This window comes from Arvicanthis niloticus, chromosome 4 (genome assembly GCF_011762505.2).
Source record: "Arvicanthis niloticus isolate mArvNil1 chromosome 4, mArvNil1.pat.X, whole genome shotgun sequence".
NCBI classification, from domain to species: Eukaryota; Metazoa; Chordata; class Mammalia; order Rodentia; family Muridae; genus Arvicanthis; species Arvicanthis niloticus.
In genome coordinates, this window is record NC_047661.1 from 133,119,789 (window position 1) to 133,140,903 (window position 21,115).

At 40.8% G+C, this 21,115-nt stretch overlaps 1 long non-coding RNA gene across 1 annotated transcript; it reads left to right on the forward strand.

The window, feature by feature from the left end:
* The first annotated feature begins 387 nt into the window (after positions 1–387).
* On the forward strand, positions 388–4,068 carry LOC143442167 (uncharacterized). Its single transcript, XR_013110188.1, has 4 exons — positions 388–1,593; positions 1,715–1,772; positions 2,125–2,184; positions 3,319–4,068. It is a non-coding gene; the product is annotated as an uncharacterized LOC143442167 (long non-coding RNA).
* Positions 4,069–21,115: the final 17,047 nt, after the last annotated feature.

A 21,115-nucleotide genomic window follows, 5' to 3' on the forward strand; every position in this document is an offset into this window, starting at 1 on the left:
TTACACTTCCCTTATACAGTGTTATCAGTATTCTGAACTGAAGTTACTGTCTTGAGCTGTGCCAGATCACACACTGAGCAAAAGTGAATGAGGGAAAGTATTCCAGCTGTGAGAGAGAGAGAGAAAAAAATAACCTCCATTAGCAAGAAAATCCATGACAAGCAGTGGAAGCTACCCCTCTCATACATAGTAAGTGACCTTTGTGGTTAGATTGGCTTTAAAATTATACAAGGGAAGAGTAAATCTTTACAAAAACTACTCCCCAAGGGAGCCAGGCTTCAAACTTGTTTTACATCTTGTATAGCGTTCAAGTGGAATGTTTTGATATTACTTTCATTTTACATTTTACATCTTCAACTTGAGATTTCAGAATAAGAATTAAAAAAAAAAAAAAAAAAGACAGAGCAAGAGAACTGTAAATCTCAGCAGCTTTCTGGAGAAGGAAGATGACGAGAAGGAGAGAAAACCTTGGTTTCTGAGTTAGGTGTAGAAGTCCACAATCAGCAGATGGCAAAGAAATGGCTGAATGGCTGGGAGGGAAGAAGGGAGCTTTAGAGAAAGAGTGGGGAAGCCCAGAGTACCAGATAAAGCATCTGGCCAACATCTGAAACAAAGGCACAAAATACAAAAGAGGCTTAGGAACCATAGCATAAGAGAGCATGCAGTCTGTAAGAGCCAGAGGAGCAGGAGGTATGCTGTGGGATTATGTCTCCTGGAAGCTACACCTATATACGTAGGGTCACCAACATGATTGCCTAAACAGGACCTGAGCAAGGCAGACACCAACAGATAACAGGTATGCTGACATGAATGGGAGAAATCTCATAGGACCTCAACACTACACAAAGAATCACAGGCAACTAAGGAATGTTCAGAGCAGGAGAAATGGTTTCTCGGAAAATTAACCAATTGGTTATCTAATACCAAGTGGTCAGCCATGAAATCACATATAAACAAGTAAAGTTATATAGACTAAGCAGGTTATATTCTATATATTTAGGAATATATGTGATATATACACATATATCAACAATTATAGAAAAAGAAAAAGGGGTACAGGAAAGGAATTAGAGGAAGGGAAATGATATAATTATATTTTAATTTCAAAGAATAGAAAAATATGTAATTTTTAAGGGTTAGTCACCCTTTTTGTTTATTTATTTATTTATTTATTTGAGTCGGAAAGGAGGACAGAGTCAACAGAACCTCAGGAATGCTCTGGAATGACTTGCAGGGGCACACTTTCTGGGAAAGAGAAGTACATTATTGTGCTGGCCAGTTTTATGTCAACCTGACACAAACTTGACTTATCAGAAAGGAGGGTCTCTCAATTGAGAAAATGTTTCAGGAGATCTGACTGTAGGACATTTTCTTAATTAGTGATTAATGAGGCAGAATCCAGCCTTTTGTGGGTGGTGCCATGTGTGGGCTGGTAGTTCTGTGTTCTAAAAGAAAGAAGGCTAAGCAAGCCATGATGAGCAAAGCAAAGCAGCACTCTCTGTGACCTCTACATCAGCTCCTGTCTCCAGGTTCTTGTCCAGTTTTAGAGTTCTTGTCCTGACTTCCTTCAATGATGGATTGCAACACAGATGTGTAAGCTGAACCCTAACCCTAACCCCAACTTGCTTTTGGTCATGGTGTTTCATCACAGCAATACAAGCCTTAACTGGGACATTTCTCTAAAGGGATAATTATTCTTTCTATCCTTGATCAGGTGACTGACCTGCCCAATGGGGTTAAACTTTATGGAACACCATTGTCTCCACTCAGAGGTAGTTTTGGTTCTTTTGACCAAGGGGAAATAGCTTTCCTTGATTGGGCCTCCAGTGCTAAAGTAACACTGTGTCAATTAAAATTTTACAACTTGCAAGAGATATGAAACTTCACAACATTGATGAAAATAAAGCCAAGGAATTATAAGACACATAGGTGAAGGCCTCAAAAAGAAATTGCAAAAAACTAACAGCAAATGTCAAGCTGGGTTCTTCAGGACATGGAATGGAATGTGGAAATAAATAGATAATTCCTCTAGCTCTCATTAAAAAAAAAAAATTGACCAAATTTATGGTCATACTGATTGGTGTCATTGCATATTGTGATTACTTTGTCTGCTCTGTTATTCAGCTCACCCCTCACTTTCTGACTGATGAGTGTAAGGAGCCAAGGTTGGTGTTCAGTGTGACGGTAGGTCTGTCTCACAGATCTGTCTCTCTCTGTCCCTGTCTGTGTCTGTCTGTCTGTCTGTCTGTCTGCCAGCCTGTCTGTCTCTGTCAATTTCTCTCTCTGTCTCTCTCTGTCTCTCTCTCTTTCTGTCTCTCTGTCTCTCTGTCTCTCTGTCTCTCTGTCTCTCTGTCTCTCTCTCTCTCTCTCTCTCTCTGTGTGTGTGTGTGTGTGTGTGTGTGTGTGTGTGTGTGTGTGTGTGTCTTTCTTTCTCTAGGCCAGGGGCTGCAAGGTCAGTGTTCCCTGCTCTCAGTGCTACTGGAAGGCAGCAGGTGCTTGTTCCCATCAGGTGAGTAAATAGGAAAAGCTGAAAACACAAAGTCTCAAACTCACGTCTGCTGTGTGTAGTTATCAAAGCTTCGACTTACGCAAAAGCATTCACGTGAGAAAAACAAATAACTCGGTGATTTCAAAACTTCACTAGAACTTCAGTGAACATTAATTTCTCTTGCAATAATTTGAAGTAATTCTGTTGCTGTTTTGTTCTGCAAAGATCTGTATTGGGTAGCAGAAACAGATACCATTCTGCTTTACACTGGAGCAACCACAGTTGCCAGGCTCTGGCCACTTAGTTACACTTAGGTACAGAATACTGACCCAATCCCAGGTGTTTCAATAAAGATATTTTTCTATGTCCATCTGGCAGTAATGTAGTTCTAATTGTCACTACTATCTCACATAACATATTCTTTTGCTTCTAATTACCTATGAAAATAAGAGATATCAGCTTACCTAAGTTTCCCCAGGTCTCTGGCAAACACATTCCCAACTCCACAGCTCTGTTGTACAGAGGCCCTACATAGCTTTCACTATGCTGGGCACTGATTAAAGTTCAAGGCTGAATGTCTTTATTGATAGTAGAAGAATTGGAGCCACAGTGATAAGTTTTCAGAGTATAACAGAATATACATCCATTAGAAGTACTGGTCACCCTAGGCACTAGATTTTATTTTGTGTTTTTCCCTCTCTATATATTCTTCCTGAGGATGATATACAATGAAATGAACAAAACCCATGCTACAACACAAGGGGAAGAACAGCTATGATGTTCAGGCACTGAAGGCTCACAGTGTTTTGCTTCCACTGCTCATTTTACAGAGATGGAAACACTTAAACCTTCCAGGCACGAGGAAAGGGACTCCTTTTGGCTATCAGATTACGAAGATGATTAACTCAAGGAATTGATATTCCCCCAGAAATCTCATGCTGGGAGCCTACTGTCAGCCAGAGGGGGCACTTGTCTGCAAGAAAGAGATGTCACCCAATTCTGATGACTTGTCAGACTACTTTGCAGAAGAGACATGAGAACAGAGACAAAGACAGAAGGAGACGGATCTTTGCCCTCATTGTTTAGTTATGCACACTTCTTACTCTGTTTAAACACAGACCTCATGATGGGGCCCTAAAGATGGACTTCAGGAGGTGTTATTACTAGATTTCTTTTCTGGTTTTCTTCTGCATGAGACCATTGAATAAATTTCTTTTCTCAGCTTTTCACTACTAGTTGTCTCTTGAATTGATGTATTGAAGAGTTGGCTGAGCCTAGGCTTTTAGACCTACCAGGACATGGCCTTTGACCTCACTACTCTGGTAACACTCTGAAATGGTTAGTTAAAACTTCTAATGCCACAGAGCTCAAAACCAACTCAAAGAACACATCAGCTCTTCTTGACCATTGGCTTGATGAGTTTGTACAGATGCTTGATGTTTAACACAGTAGCAGACAGGATCTTCCGCAGGCACCAACAGCAGGCACTGTATGGCACATATTTTATGTGATGTTAAAGTCCAGCAAAACAAATCTTTTCCTACTAGCTCAAGTATGAAAATAAGCAACTGATGCCAGGCAGTGGTGGCACACGCCTTTAATCCCAACACTTGGGAGGCAGAGGTAGGTAGATTTCTGAGTTCAAGGCCATCCTGGTCTAAGTTCCAGGACAGCCAGGGCTACACAGAGAAACCAAGTCTCGAGAAACCAGAAAAAAAAAAAAAAAAAAAAAAAAAAGCAACTGACATAGAAATTTTAGGAATGAATCCCCCATTTCTGTGGATTTCAGACTTACATCTTTTTCTCTTACTGAGCGGAAAAACTAACTAACCAAGGCTGTAAAACACTGTTGGATTCACTCCCTACCCTTGAGGAGACTTCTACATGTACCAAGATGCTTCAGAAAGGAAAATTAAACAAGGGTTCTGTTCCCCGTGTCCATTGTTCTGCAGAGGTCGGGCTAGATTACCTATACAATGATATATATTTTACATTTTCTTATTTACTATTTTTTACCAGTAATTTAATATTGAATGTGCATTAGCTGGCGACTTAACTGTATTGCCATTGACTTCTGAGTTGAAGTTTCTTTATAATATTACTTGCTCTTTCCAGGTCAGCATGCAGACTTTTCCACATCTCTGCAGATGCAGAGGACTCCCCCTTCTCCTGGCCTTCTCAGAAATATTTCTGTGGTTCCCCTAGAATAAGAGTGGATATCTATTATGATATTTTTGTCTCCTGGGCTTACGGGTTCCATAGATAGTGCCATTCATTTCTCTACAATTCTATCATTCAATTTAACTTTATTCTTCTGCTCTAGGGGTTTAAACTCCCTGGCCATTATCTTAACTATGTGGAGAGTTCCTTCTGGTTTTATTTGATGTGCCACCGGTGAATGTCTCATCTGCTATTCTGCTTGGTTTATTTTTCAGGAGTAATTGTGAGGAATTAAAAACCTATTTTGATGTCAAGACCACATTACTTGAAGTTCTTCTACTCTACATGAAGGAAAAGAAAAAACAAACACAGCTCGGCTCCCTACCTATTCCTCTCCATCCCTCCTCCCAAAGGTGTTTGTGTGTCCATTTTTATGCATGTTTTCTACTTTCCCTAGTGCATATGTATATATATATATATATTATTCAGGTTTCTGTGTTGTAGTAAAACACCACAACCAAAAGTAACTTGAGGAAAAAGGGGTTTAGTTCAACTATGTCTCTCAGGCCACACTCCACTCTATCACTGAGGCAAGCCAAGGCAGGAATTCTAGGCCAGAACCTGGAAACAGGGGCTGATGCAGAGGCCATGGAGAAGGGTTGCTTACTGCCTTGTTCCCCACTGCTTGCTCAGCCTTCTTTCTTATACCATCCAGAACCACTGGCACAGGGGCGGCACCATCCCAGAGAAGTGGAAACTTAAGGGTTCCTTGAAGAGTCAGTTGTGTTGGCAGGTGTTTTGCTGAGGCAACCACCTGAAGGAGTGTCTTCCTGAAGTGGACACAGGTGAAAAACTAAGGCAGACTCGTGACAGAACGTTTCACTGAAGCAGACACAGGAGAAAGGATGTTCTGCTACAGCAAATATTTGAAAGGACATGTGATAAAGGATTTTTTGCTAACAACACACATGTATTAGTCTGCCTTACATTGCACAGTTGAGCTGCATTTGTCAGGACTTGTGGACTCGGTCTGATTGGATGCACGTGCTGAGGCAAGGCACCTGGAGGACGCAGGATGTTTGCAGGGTATAAATAGGATTTGATAAAGTGACGGAGACAGTGTTTGGCCTGCTGGTACAGCTAGCTGTGCAAGGCTTGTGGATCTCGATTCTTTATTTATTTTCACCTCCCTTAGAGACACAGCGAGAACTTCTCCTGGTGTTCTTGCTGGTTCTTCCTGCTGACTCAGCCCAGGCTGAGGCCTGGCTATCTCTGATAGGTCATGTCATTGCTGTTGCTAATTTGACTCTACTGAACTGGACTGCTAGTGTATCCGAGTACTGTTTGCGAGGGCATCGAGCTGCTGATGCCTGCCAACCTGAGAACTGAACTGCCGATTTCCAGATAACACAGACCAGAGTTGCTCCAAAGAACCTTTCTAAACAGGTCCACTTCCACTCCCCATATCCTTTCTTTTCCACTATCTCTGGTGGGTGGTGGGATATAAGGAAGAATAAATCATTTAAGAGCCATCATTAAAAATAGGAAGAAATAAAAATTTAAGTTGCACCCCAGGAAGATGGACCCATTCACACACAATAATTAATCAAGAAAATATCCTACAGACTTGCTTACAGGAAATCTTATAGAGGCATTTTCTCATTTGAGGATCCTATATAGTTCTAACGTTGTCAAGTTAACAATGAAAACAACCAGGGCAATATGCGTCTGCTAATTTATTTCCTGTTGTTTTAAGTTCATAGTACTTGAATATGTTTTCACATTGTGCTTATAATTTGCCACCTTGTTTTTATCTTGAAGTTTTATCTAAAGGTTGTGTTGATTTTTAGCAGCCATAAAGAGATCCCATAATTTGTAGAAAACATGATATAGGCTTCTTCAATCCTCTGTTGATTAGGAAAATAATTTCCATTTAACCAAAATGAGCAAGATTGAAAAATCACATCCACCCTGTGTGTGCTCCTGTCTCGTCTGCCTGGGTTTCTCTAACAGATCCATTTAGGGGTGGGGATTCTGCATTAAACAGTGTGTGACTCTTATACCCACATGTAGCCATGTGTACCCACACAGGTCCTGATGACATTGACTCTCTTGTTACTGTGAAATGAGATTTTATTATTTATTTTGCATTTCCTGGGCTAAAATGTCAAACTGGAATCTCTCCAAGTCCTATCAATCATTTGGTTTTCTTCTGTGCGTGGCCTGCTTAAAAATTTGACAATTTCTTTCTTGGGTTATATATCGATTTCTTAATTGTCTGTGAGAATTTTAAAAATACATTCTAAATAACATTCCCTGTGTGTATTTATTATACAAAATGTTCTTATGGAATCTTTGTGATTTCTATCTTCTCCCTCCCTCTTCTCCTCATCCATCTTTGCATGAATTTTCATCTCTCTAACTGTGCCTACTTTCTAGTCTACTGTGTCTCTGTCTCTAATGGTCCAACTCTTTCTCTTCCCTCATCTTTGTCTCTTCCTCCGTCTCTTCCCCTGTCTCTCTTTCCTCTATCTCTAGATTCATGCCTAGTTTAATAATCTTTTTCTCTCCCTACCCTCTCAGACCTTATAGCCTGATAATCAGGTAGCATTCTGCATGAGACTTTACATTTTTCCCAAAATTGCATCTCCAACCACCCCTCATTCAATAACTACCATCACAGTTTCTTAATGGAACACCTCCACTTCTGAAGCATTGACATGCCAAAGAGCTACATGACCTGGCTTTGGAGAAACCTCTCTATCAGGCACGATCTGTGTATTAACTATTTTGTGCATTAAAGCTCAGCTAGAACTTTTCCTGCTTTGCCCATGTTCTTACCCTCTTTCCTCTCTGGACCTGTTCCATCCCGTGTTTATAAAGATTGCTCAAGTCTGATGCATGTACTTAATGGACTATTTGATGTGAGGCTAGTGCCATCTGACCCTTATGACATGTGTATGCCAGAGTAAGAACTGCACTGAACAGTTAGTGCTACAAGAACTTTCAAGGACACTTGGTCCAACTCGGTAACCTCACAGAGGATTTAAAGGTTGAACCACATGTTCTCAATCCATAACTAGGTGATGCTGGAGAACATTCTGAAATAAAACAGAAAAGGGTATCTTTAAAGTTATTTTTTTATTTAGTGTGTTTTGTGTGCATTCAGGTACTTGCATGTGGTGGCAGCCGAGTAAAGGTCAGAAGATAACTCTCTCCAGAAAATTCTCTCCTGGCTTGCTTGGATATCAAACTCCAGCTATTATTAGACCTGCCCAAAGTGCCTTGACCCACTGGGCCATCAACAAGTAATTTTACTGTTAAAATGAACCTGTTCTTTAGGTTCTTTGGTGTATTGGAACATCAAGTTGTGAGTGCAAAGGGTTCAATTAGCCAGATGTTTCCCTTATTTGTAGAATCTTTGTGTGGATGTTTACTCAAATCTAGCACTGATCTGTTTTGTAGAGGATGGGTCCTAATGTTCATTTTGCTTCACTTAGAAGATTGTGGATCCGGGTTAAATTTCCCTGTGCTAATATATTATAAATGGGCTCCTGGCATCTGTTTCTGTTCAATATTTCTCCCTCACAGTTAGCTAAAGGGAGGTGAGAACATAACAATGAGGAAGGAAAAAACACTGGGCCTACAGGTGACTTCAGAAACTGAACACAGGCACAACAATTAAAACAAGGTGCCAGTCATGTCTGATTGTACTTTACATGCAGGCTTTGGCTGTAAAATAGGTTGTTATCTGCTCTACTCCAGTCTAATGAACATATCACAGCTCCTCAGAACTGATGTTGTAATCCAAAATTCCTGCCCAAGGTTAGGAAGGAACTGAGGACTAGGTCAAGACAAGAAGGAAGAAGTGCTCTCATGAGCCCAGGGCTCTCTTGGCAAACCACAGCCTGGAGGAAAATGTAGTTCTCAAGGAAATTTGTACATATCTTTCTGAGTTCTGTATAATATTCAAATGTACTCACATAATTTTAAGCAAATCCTGGTTGAAGTTTCATGGATTAGAGTTTATTTTGAAACTGTGAGTTATTTGTGGATTTTAAATTTACTGAGTTGGGATAACTTTTGTTTGTTTAAAAAAGAAATAGCCTAAACTTCAAGCTGTTGGTGTTGAAATTCTGAACAGTATAAATCAAGACAAGGGGATATCCCACAGGCTCTGCCACAGTAACAGCAAATGTGTGGGGTTGAAAGATTCAAAGGTCACAACACGGCAGAGTGATGGGTTAAGTTTTTCTTATGAAACTCAAATTACTCCTTTTTATGGTAGCTCTTGCCAGGCCCCAGGGAAGCTGGGGTGATTAAACAGCCCCTCCTCCACACTGGTGATACAACAGGAAGTTATTCTTCCTCCCTCAGAAAATGAGCTTCTGGGTTGCACAGAGGACAAAGTATAAAGCTGATGCGCCCCCAAAACTTTGAAGGACTCAGACACGCTGGATAGAGCAGGTGAGTTGGCAGTGTAACATACCTTACTCTCAGTCCAGAGGTCAAACACTTGCCCGTGGGATTGCCATGTTTCAGTCATCAGTCTGAAGTTGGTGTGAATGGGAAATTCCCACCAAGAACTTCATGCCAGGACTCCACAAAAACCAGACTCAGGTGGAGCTGCCCAACTGAAAGGGCTGCACCCAGCACTCATGTAATTAGGGTCCAAGTACATACAAATGGCTGGGGCAAGGGGTGGGGGCTGGTTGTGGGGGAATGTCACAATCAATAGACTCACTCCTGAAGGCTTCTTGAAACCAATAGTTTGTGCTAAGAATAACACTTTTCAAGACTAAGAGTGTTTGTGTGTGTGCGCGCACATGCACCATGGATCTGTATATAGATATCTGTGTGTGTTTGTATCTATGTACAAACATAATAAATTTATATATGTGCACCAAGTTTCACTTAAGAGACCTATATACATGGTAATAAATGCACCACTGGATTTTCCGTTGTACAAACATCATGAGCACAAACTAAGAAGGCTACAACATCATTAAGTATTATACATTCTATGGAGTTATTAACACATAGCGTGGCCACCAATGAGCATCATATTGTCATGTAGCAATAATTGGATAGGTGCATATGTATGTGTGTATATATGTGTGTATATATGGGCTACACTAGAATACACATGCACATGTGCACCTTGAAGGAACCCTAGGTGGCTGGAGCATGGCAAACATGGCTCTGGCAAGCTTTGCCCTTCTCCCCCATTACCTCTGTCTTCCTAAAAGCTGATTATATTACTAAGGCTAGCCCCCAAGGCCTACTCCCTTATTTGGTCACTTCCTTCTCCTGAAGGTGACGACCAAGGTCCAGCTATCAAAGTGTTGAAGCCAACAACCAAAAGCCTCCTTTGTCTCACCTATTTGCCCATAAGCCTTGTCTGTTTCTCTCTACCCAGAGGAAGTGGTTTGTCCTTTCCCCCCTCCCTTGTTTCTTTCCCCATCTCCCTTGTCTTCTGGTCTCCTGTCTTTGTCTCTTATTCCCTACTCTTTGTCCCTCTAGGGCAAATACATCTTCTTTGTTCTAAGAATTTGGTCTTCCAGGTCTTGAGGGTCTTGAGCATACTAGTCCTTACACATCTGCCTGCACTTTTGTGCATGCATGGTCACTAAAGTACATGCAGATTTTAATTATTATAGTTAACATGGTATTAGCAAAATTTTAGAGTGTCTTCCTTTACTCTTCTTTCCTTCTTTCTTTTGTTTTGAGATAGTCTCCCTATATAGTCAAGACCCAAATGCTTCATAATTATTATGCCTTTTAAAAGAAATAAATTTCAAGCTGGGCATGGTGCACACTTTTAATCTCAGCACTGAGGAAGCAGAGGCGGGTAAATCTCTGTGAGTTTGAGGCAAGCCTGATCTATATAGTTAGTTGTAAGACTGGCAGGGTTACATAGAGAGACCTTGTATCACACACACACACACACACACACACACACACACAGAGAGAGAGAGAGAGAGAGAGAGAGAGAGAGAGAGAGAGAATATCAAAAATTGTTGAGATTTTGATATATATAAACTACCCCGATAGTCTCATGTACAGAAGACTTGGTCTCATCAATGAGTTACTCTTTTGATAGTTTCATAATTTAATGGCTCTTATTAGGCAGTAGACCAAGTTCAAGGAAACTGGGTGCAATCAAAAGAGATACATCTTATATACATTGTACTAGATTCCCCTCCCCTCTCTCCCTCCCTTCCCCCCTCTCACTTACTTCCCCTTCTGCCTACCATGAGTTTAGTACCCTCCTCTCCTGTATGTTCCTACCAAAGTCTTTTTTTCTCACCCCAGGCCTAAAACAACAAGACCCATAAAACCCTGGACTGAACCCTCTGCAACCAACATAAATCTTTCCTCCTCTATTACTTCTCTTTGGTTTTCATGGCAGGGAAAGTTCTACTAACACAGCTCTTTGTTGTAACACTCTATGCTGAGAAACAAATCAACAGTGGGTGGAGACAGTCTTGGCAAGCCCTCTGTTCCAGACTGTGCAACCAGCTAATTAGGCCTCTGTTAACTAGAACAACAAATAGCACAGAGGTCAAATTATGACCTTTAGATATTGACACGTTCATCCTAAAACAAAGCTGTTCTGCTCTGTCATCTCTGAGGGAAATTGGTGCACACACTCTTTGCAGGGCAGCAACTGGTCCCCCAGAGCTACTGCAGGCATGGAGGTCCCTGGAGCAGGAGCTGACATCGAGTACAGTGTAAGAGGTTCGCCTCTTCAATCTCACCCTTCAGAGAAGGAAATAGGGCAGTTAGGAAGGCTCATGAATTCTCCCTATCATCTTTCTTCCTAGAGAAACCAGAGGGGATTTCCTCTGTTTATGGAATTCTGAGACCCTAATTTGCATGCCAGCTTAAGTTACAATACTAATGCTGATGACAAATATTTGGGGAACACAGACATCTTCACATCAAGGTCAACTGTGCTTACATTCATATGGATGCTCAGAAATGTTTTAAAGATAAATGTAAGGGGGATGCATCATTCTGGAAACATCAATCCTACAGTAGAATAGAATCAGTGCGAGGATGAAGACAGCCACTGGGCAGGACTACTGTCTTTTATTCCATACTGTGGGGGACTCCGTGGATCTAGAACAGTTTCTATCAGGTGACACATGAGGCTGCCCTTTATTACTCTCAGCTCTGTGTACTTTTGGGGCGAGCTTGCATAGAACTCCATTTTGCTTCTGAGAATGTCCATACTTCCAAATTGTAACATTAGAAGATGGTGGGTGGAGGGATTAGAAGCTTCAACACTGCATTAGTAACTCTCTTGTAAATGTAAAAAAATACTCTAAAATAAAGAGCTTAGCGAACAATATGGTCACTAGAGACTTTTACTTATGAGTAGAAATCATATAGGAAGTCTCTCCTTCCTTCCTTCTTTCCTTCCTTCCTTCCTTCCTTCCTTCCTTCCTTCCTTCCTTCCTTCCTGTATTGTTATATTATGTGTATAGGTGTTTTGTCTACACATAGGTCAGTGTACCACATGTGTACAGTGCCCACAGAGGCCAGAAGAAGGTGTGAGATGCCCTACAACTAGAGTTACATGTGTTTATGAGCCACCAGGTGGGTGCTGAGAATTAAACCTGGGTCCTGGGCAAGAGCAGATAGTGCTTTCAACCACTGAACTATCTACCTCTCAACCCTTGCCCACTTTTTTCAATGACTACCACTCAATATTGAAAACTGTCTTTTTTTTTTTTTTTTTTTTTTTTTTTTTTTTTTTTTTTTTTTTTTTTTTTTTTTTTTTTGTCTGAGTGTGACATGAGATCCTAAACCAACCCTGGAAGAGAAGAAGAAAGACAGAAAAGCAAGTGGAGTCTGAACGGAATCCAAGTCAGTAGATACTAAAACATTGTGTGGATATCAATGTCTTCATTTCAGTAAACTCACCATAGTTACATTGTAACATTAGAGGATGCGGGGTGGAGGGATTAGAAGCTTCAACACCGCATTAGTAACTCTTGTAAATGTAAAAATTAAATACTGTAAATTAAAGAGTTTAATGAACAGTATGGTCACTAGAAACTTTTACTTGTGAGTAGATTCAGAGGGCAGTAGATTCAGTGTGGTGGGCCTGGGGAGATGTCTGGGGTTCGTCTTCTGTCATCATGGTGTGAACTTGACAACAGTGTTCCTCACAGTAGTCAGAAGAAAGTGAGATTGGCATCTCAGTGAAGCTCAAACAAACACATCAATTCCCTGGCTCCACTGGCTATGTCTGACTTCTTACCTGTCTGTAAAGTACAAACTACAGATACATAACAGTTCCTTTGCCACATAACATATTCCTGGCTCTACTCTGCTTTACAGATTAACTCAGTATTTTTATACCAGGCAGAATGGTCAAGTAACAACTTCGCCAGAGTCAACAGCAACAGGGAAAAATGGTTCTTAGCTTTGAAATCAGGAAGAGCTAGACTTAAATACCAGACATGTGTCCTTTTCTAAACAGCATCCCCAAAACAAAATATTTTGTCCCAGTATTCTTACACCTAAAGTCTTGATAATGAAGACTGTATTGCTTTTCTTGTTTCGGAGACAAAATACCTCACAAGAATAACTTAAGGTAGGGTTTGTCTCTCCCAGTTTGAGGGTTGGTTATATTGTATCCACAGTCAGGAAGAAGAGAGATATAAATGCTTGTGCTCAACTCGATGTAGGCCCATGGGATGGTGCTCTGTGTGTTGAGTATCTCATCTCAATTAACCCAACTTAGGAACTCCTTGGTAGACATTCCCAGCTTAGTCTCCTAGGTGATTGTAGATCTTGTCAAGCAGATGCCCATGGTGGCTGTGAGATTTAATGACACCACAGAAGTTAACCAGTTCTTAGAATGAAGTAGTATCTGAATGTACTGCTCTTACATCCTTTGAAAAACTGCACAGGTTGGTAGTAGCATAGCTGTCAAGTGTATCCACAGACGGAAAGGGCAAAACACTGTCCATTTAAGAAATATAAACATGCGGCTAAAAGTGCTTTGCTGAAAGATGTGCAGTTACCCAACTGTACAGAGCTGGGTTGTAGCCGCAGCTATGGTCCACAGTGGGTCTCCATAGTGTATTTCCATTGCCATCCCTCTGCCAACAGAATCAGCATTCAATACAAAACACCCTGAGATACTTAGGAATGGCAGCTGCTTCTATGTTAATCACACACAGGCATATCAGTGGGAATGAACTGGGTAGTCCTGGCCTCAATCTTTAAGATCCCCATTGAGACAGAACAATTAAACAAGACTAATGAATATGGCATCGAGGAGTAGTACAAGTTATATCGCCCACAGCTCAAATCTGCCACCATCTACCTAACAACAGGGTGGCTGAAAAAAACCTTCTAGGAAAACAGCTCACAGTGGTGAGAGCTTGTGTTAAATGCAAGAGCTCTGAGCAAAGGGCTCCAAAGCCTCATAAAACCAATTAATGATGTAATGACTTTTGGCTCTGTTAATTACCATCATAATGTAATGTGATTAAACCCAGTGGCAGGAGAACAACGTTACCAAGATGTGAACAATTAAGTTATCCACAACATATGTAAGCTATATTTGTGCACCACATAAATCAGAGAGGAAGGGTCTATGGCCACCTTAATTAAATCAAGCCTTTTTCTTGTACTTGTACACAATAGTCCTTTGAAGACCAGGCCTTGGAGTCTCTGTTTCCAACTTTAGTGAGAAGGCCTCTAAATATAAGCAAATACTGAAATGGTTTTAAATAGTCACAGCCAGGTTTTTACTGAGAAAGGCTTCCTAATCTTCACTTCTGCGTCTTCAGCACTGAACAGAGTGCTTCCTACATGTAGGTGTGTGCAGAAGCGATGAAATGATGCAATATGTTTTTGTTTGCCTTTCAAAGAAAACTTCCTTCTAGTTCCAACCATGAAAAGAATTAATCATGAATTAATGTTCAGTTTTATTATTGTCCTTCCTAGATTATCACGGTTTCACAGCTCCCGTTTCACCAGCACTGATTTCTAACATCGTCTCTTTCTCCCACTCTTGCTGATTGGGAAGCACATTTTTAGATATTGTAGAATTTATGTTGCTAATGTTTTAATGCATTCCTATGTCTGGCAAAAGGTTGGTCTATAGTTCTCTAAATCTAATTATGTTTTTTAAAATGATCATGACTTTTAAGTTCATTTTGCCAATATTTGCTTTTAAGTAGGGCATTTTATTTTTGCTACATTTAATTACTGACATGATTATTGATATGTGAGATGTTTATGTCTGACATTCTGCTATTTATTTTCTGTGTATTTTATATCCTAATTGTTTCTTCTACTGTTACCTGCTTTTGTGCTATGTAGATATTCTCTACAGTACCGTTTTAATTCCGTTGTTTCTCCACCATGTGAGTGAGTAAACCAGAAAAGGAGGAAGGGAGGTGAGTGCCAAGCATCATCTCTGCTTTCTGGCTGTGGATACAGTGTGACCAGCTACCTCACACTTTCACACACACTTTCCCCATTAGAGCAGACTGTGCCCTCAAGCTATGAGCCCAAGTGACTGTAACTGCTCCTCCCCCAAATCAGGTGTTATTCACAATGACAAGGCACACTCATTATTTGTTTTCAAATAGTATGTTCACATATATATTTTGTTGCCTTGATACTTCCATGAATGTATAGAAAGTACCTTGAACAAATCCACCCCACACCTTCCCCTCCTGCTCCTCCCCATCCCTCAATTTCATGTGCTTCTTCTAACCCAGTGAGTCCACATAGTGCTGCAGGTATGTGCCTAGGTCATCTATGGAAGCATGAGTACCTCTCAAGGGTCACATCACTAAAGAAAACTGACTCTCACTTTCCAGTAGCCATCCATCATCAATAACCCTTGAGCTTGGGGTGGCTACCTTTTATCAAATCATATATATCAAGTTAAAATTCATCCATTTTAAAATTATTTTGTTTTTATATCATGCAATTCAACTCATATAGAGTTAATATCAGCATGTTGCAGTGGGAAACCCAACCTGATCCTGTCCTCAAACACCAGCTTTAGAGCACAGTTTATCTAATAATCTATCTCATCGCATCTTGTGACACTTCATCTGTCATGTACTAAATTCCTAAGTGAATTCTTATGAATTACTTCTGGACTTTCTCTTCTGAATTTTGATTATATTCCTATCAGTATATTATCTTGACCCACTACTATTTCATTATATTTATTATATGTATGTATGTATGTATGTATGCATGCATGTATGTATGTGTATATTTGAGACAGGCAGGAAGACAGAGAGAGGGAGAGTCTCATACTATAGCCCTATCTGAAATACACTGTGTAGACAAGTCTGGCATCACGCTTCTGGCCACACTGAGTGTTAGGTTATGATATTGCACAACCACACCCAGTGTTTCACACATAATGTCTGTTTGTTTATGCTAAAGTAATGGTCAGTATGAGGAGTTAATATTAGACACAGCCTGTGGAGCATGATCTTATTTGCTGTAAGGGCTGAGGTTTTTGCTCTTATTCTGTGGGCCTGCCAATCATGAGTAATGATGATACTCTTTGTCTGTGGTGCCTCAGATAGTTTCTAGTCATCCAGTAAAAATTCTTTGAATAATCAAATGAACAACAGACTTTCCTGACATGTGGATAATGGAGAGAAGGAAAGCAGGTGACTACACAGGCAGAGTTATCACCAATCTAAGAAGTATTACAAATTTTAAATAAAAAATAATGATTAAATACAATTGTCAACATGCAGTTCCATAGTGTCTGGATAATTTATTGTATTTTTTTTTCTATTCAGCTCTAGTAAAAAGTCTGACTACCATCATTTGATATTCTGAATCACTGTTTTGTTTATAGTACTTGGTTCCTAATGATTAAACTACTGCTAGCTCTGTTTGCCAGTCATTCTGCAAACCCCAACAGGAGGGCCTGGAGGTCTCCATAGGGCCGAGAAATGAGTCTCCACTGTACTCATCAGCCTTATTGGGTGGAGAGACAGAGGTTTAATCTTCAAATATACCTTCATATCCTCACTGACCATCAGGGACTATGATTCTCAATTATAGCTTCCCCAGGAAGCTGGTTTTACTGAAATAGCAAAATAGAGATCACACTGACTTCCCTGGAAACAGATCCAGACTTCTGTACATGTTCTAATCTGCATTTCAGTATCAAGTGGAACCAAGTCTTTCATAGGAGCTGATATTTGAACCTGAGGGGGAGATCTACATGTATTTGTTTGTGTATCCATGTATGTGCAGATGCGTGAGGGGTGGTACACACACACGCACACACACACACACACACACACTGTGGGTGAGTATGTCTGCAGAGATCAGAGAATCACTTCTGATGTCATTCTTAAGTGCCATTAAACCTTTTCCTTCCTTCCTTCCTTTCTTCCTTCCTTTCTTTCTTTCTTTCTTTCTTTCTTTCTTTCTTTCTTTCTTTCTTTCTTCCTTGTTTTTTTTTTTTTTGTTGTTTTGTTTTCTTTTGTTTTGAGACCAGGTCTCTCATAGGCTGGAACTCACCAAGTAGGCTAGGCTGGCTGACCAGTGGAGCCTAGTGATTCACCTGTCTCCTTCTCCCCTGAGTTGGCGTTACAAGCGCATATGGCCACCCTTGGCTTTTTTCACATGGGTTTGGGAGAATCTACCTTGGTTCCTTGCAAGTACTTCACTGATTGAGCGATTTCCCCAGCCCTTATATTTATATCCTTGAAATTAAGATATCAAATGCCATTTTCAATAGTCTCTGGGCCATTAAGAATGGTGATATAGTCGGGCATTCAAAGAAATTAGAATAGGGACTCAGCCTGGCAGGCTGTAAGAGCTCATCTGTAAACGTCACAAACAAAAGAAAATTGTACAAAGAAGATTCACATTTACAAAGCCACATAAAGTGGTACCAATGAGTCTTCCATTGACCCAGCCTAAGCTGTTACACGTGTGATACTGGCAGGCATGTATGTGCTTCACGTTACCCTAATCTGGAAGAGACTACTATCTACCTCAGTAGCACTGAAGGTTCTTTGATTCCCTGGAGCTTAATGTGGCTTGTGCTTCCTGTGGTCATGTGTCATTACATGGTTTAAGATAAAGTGCTCTAAGTACTGACTGGCCACACAGGAGTGGGGCTTCAGGTAGAGGACCTGATGCAGGTTAAGATGCAGCTCAGCCATGAGCACTGAAAACCCTGCTTCATGTTCAGCACAGGTCCAGGGAATTGAAATTCATTCCTCTCTCATTTCCCAAGCAGCATTTCAAAGTTCTGATTCATGTAAAGAGGAAACATTATTAATATTTAGTTTTAAGTAAATGATGAGTGATTGTGTTTCTAGTGATACTAAATCACAGTTCTCCGTGCTGCTGTCCATGCCAGCATGCCTGAGAAATCTCAACTTTACCTTCAGGTAATGAGATGTGTATTTGGCATTGATTAATCTCTTCTTACCCTGTGACTTCTTCCAGTAAAGCAATACCATCATGAGAGTTGAAATTCACACTTACAGACATCTCCTTTAAGAACCAAGCAACAGAGTGGGAGGCCTCTTGTTCAAATACTGTCTTCCTAAAAGTGAGGCTCATTGGAACCTGGAAGACTTTACCTGATTATTTTATCAGTGTTTCCTTACTTCAGAGAAACCTGAGAAAGAAAATCCAAGGCCTTATATAAGCTGACTTCTTTAAGCTTCTGCAAATAACTCACTGTTAACTAGTAGCAACACAGATGGTGTGGGAGGAGAAAGACAACTGTAACACACCCATCTCCATCCTTCTAGAACTTTCTACAACTCTGACACGACAGCAACCTGACCTCTCTACCTGATCAATTTCTGTGTTGATATTTGTATTAGCATAAACACCACTTTCTCAATACAGGTGTCCTCTGGCTCCTAGGATTGAGACACTTGAATTTTCTGTTTTTCGTACTGGCAAATAACCAATTTGTTCTTTCTTTTCCTGTCATTTCCCACTGCATTAAAAGCAACTGCACAATAGCACCATGGCTGACTTGCCTAAAGTTATTTTCCAGTCCCTGGCATTCCATCAGCAGTTAAAAACTGTTTGCAGGTGGTCTGGCTGCTCAGTGTGTCACATATACATGCAGTGAACTTGTGGACAGAGTAGCACCACATTGAATGAGTTCTTCCAGGTAATATAAACCCAAGAAGAACATGAACAGGGAGAAAAGAAAAGGAAGGAAGGAATCTTTCCCATTTCATGGTAAGACTCAACACTGTTCCTGTTATTTCTGGATTCCCCATTTTTTTCTATTTCCTTTGAGAGTGTTGGGAGGAATAACAAAATCAGATAAAACCATATTGAAATCCTTGCCATGTGGTCAGCATTGTTAAAAGTGGCAAAGTGGGGAGCTTATGTTAACTTGTTTAGTTAGGATTGAAATGCTTTTGGAAAGAGACTATTAATATCTTCATTTGAAAAAAAAAAAAAAAGGACATTGGAGCTTGGAGCATTGAGTGATGAAGATATTCACCAAATACCCACAGGTAGGATGTGGTGAGCTAAGTCAACTTAACACATAGACTTATAATAACAATGTCAAAAATGTTTCCAGTAATAGAATTAAACACTTGGCTAGTGTTGTAGAGAGTGTGGGAAGTAGTCTTCTATAACCAACACACACAACTTCTCCTTGCCCTACATTCTCAATAAGAAATGCTTAATTTTACCGCATGCTCCATCTCCTTCGTATTTAGAAGAGCCTCTATGAACTGATGTGATAAGGCACATGGTGAGACCACTATGGCAAGCATATATTTCAAGTGATATTGGCATCAGGGAAATGGACAAGAGGAAGTGAGCAACAGCCACAGCTTCGGGGGTCAGGGGAAGCACTCACAATGGCAAGAATGCTAACCAGAGACAGGAAAACAAAGCGGGCATTCACCAAGGGCAGGAGAGCAGGCAAGAGTGTTAAAGATGTGAAATGCCCAGTGTTTCCAGGCACAATGAGTGGCCTGCTATTGCTGGAACACTCCAATGGACTTGGTAACTTGAAGGAGAAACTGTGGAGTCACAGTTGGGTTTTACCAGGCTGGGCTGAGGATGTTGTGCATTGTTTTGTAGGTGTTTCTCAAATCTACCCATGAGAAGAATCGTAGGATTTCCAACAATGTATTTTCAGACCTTTTCTCTGAGCTAAGTGTTGGTCCCGGATGTGTGCATTTAATGTGATGTTAGTTGACAAAGTAGAGACTTTAGGAACAAAATTCAATTTTAATATCCCTAATTACTAGACACAATGTTCTCAAGAACACATCTATTTCATCTTCAAAGTATAGGAAATGACTTCAACATTGCAGGGCTGTACTTTGCAAGGGAGAAGACAGAGAAGTACCTAACACAGAGGAAGCAGGAGGTGTGCAGAGCCTACCAATGCTCATATTCCTCAGTGCAAGCATTCCTTAACTGCTGTCCTGACTTCCTTGTTGTCATTACTCCTTATATTAGAACCACCATGAACAGAGCAGCAGAGGCTGTAGGCATAGGAAGCAGGGGGGACTGAGGGCAGAGGGTGGCATCCACAAAAAGACCAAGTGAGAAAAGCCAGACACAGGAAGATGAATGTTGTGTGATGTCATTCATCTCTGGAGTCTAAACATACCACCTTCACAGCAGTAGAGTGGAGTCATCTGGTGGTTGTCAAGGATGGGGATTGGGGGTGGCCAGATACTAGTGACAGCCACAAACTTTCACATACAAGGCCAGTTAGTCCCAGGGATCTGGTTACAATGTGGTGAATAGTCAGTACTGTTGTATGGCTTACTTCTTTTTTTGTTAAGACAGCAGATTTTGAGTCCTCAACACACACACACACACACACACACGAGTTATAATGGATGCATTGATGTGTGATGAACAGTACATAGGTCAAAGTTAAGCAGAGTTCCCACATCAAGTAACTAAGCCCTGAAGAGTGTGCCAGGCACGGAGGGGACACCTGAAGTCTTAGCACTTAGCAGGTTGAGGCAGGAGAAACAAGGGTTTAAAGTCAACCTAAGTAACATGGAACCTTGGCTCAAACTAAAAAAAAAAAAAAAAAAAAAAAAAAAAAAAAAAAAAAAAAAAGACTTGCATGTGCTCTAAGCACAGCACTTGGGGAAAAATGATAGCAGGAAGACCTGCTGTACTCCTATACCCCAGGCAAAGGGTGTATGACTCCAAGGTCCCCCAGAAAGGGGAAGGAGGCAGAGGAGGGTTGAGACCTGGCCTCAGCTCTGACTAGTGACCAGTCTTCACTTGGTCATTATAATAATGCTAAAGAGAAAATAGTGTCCTCAGTCCTCTGGGGACTGAGCCAGAGTCCCTCCCAGTTGGTTCTGCTAGACTGCAGCCTCACTCCCCCCACTTCCCATATCTACTTCCTTACCAGGTTGTCCTATATATCCTTCTGGGTGACTCTTGTTTGAGTTCTGCTTCAGTACAATGAAGCTG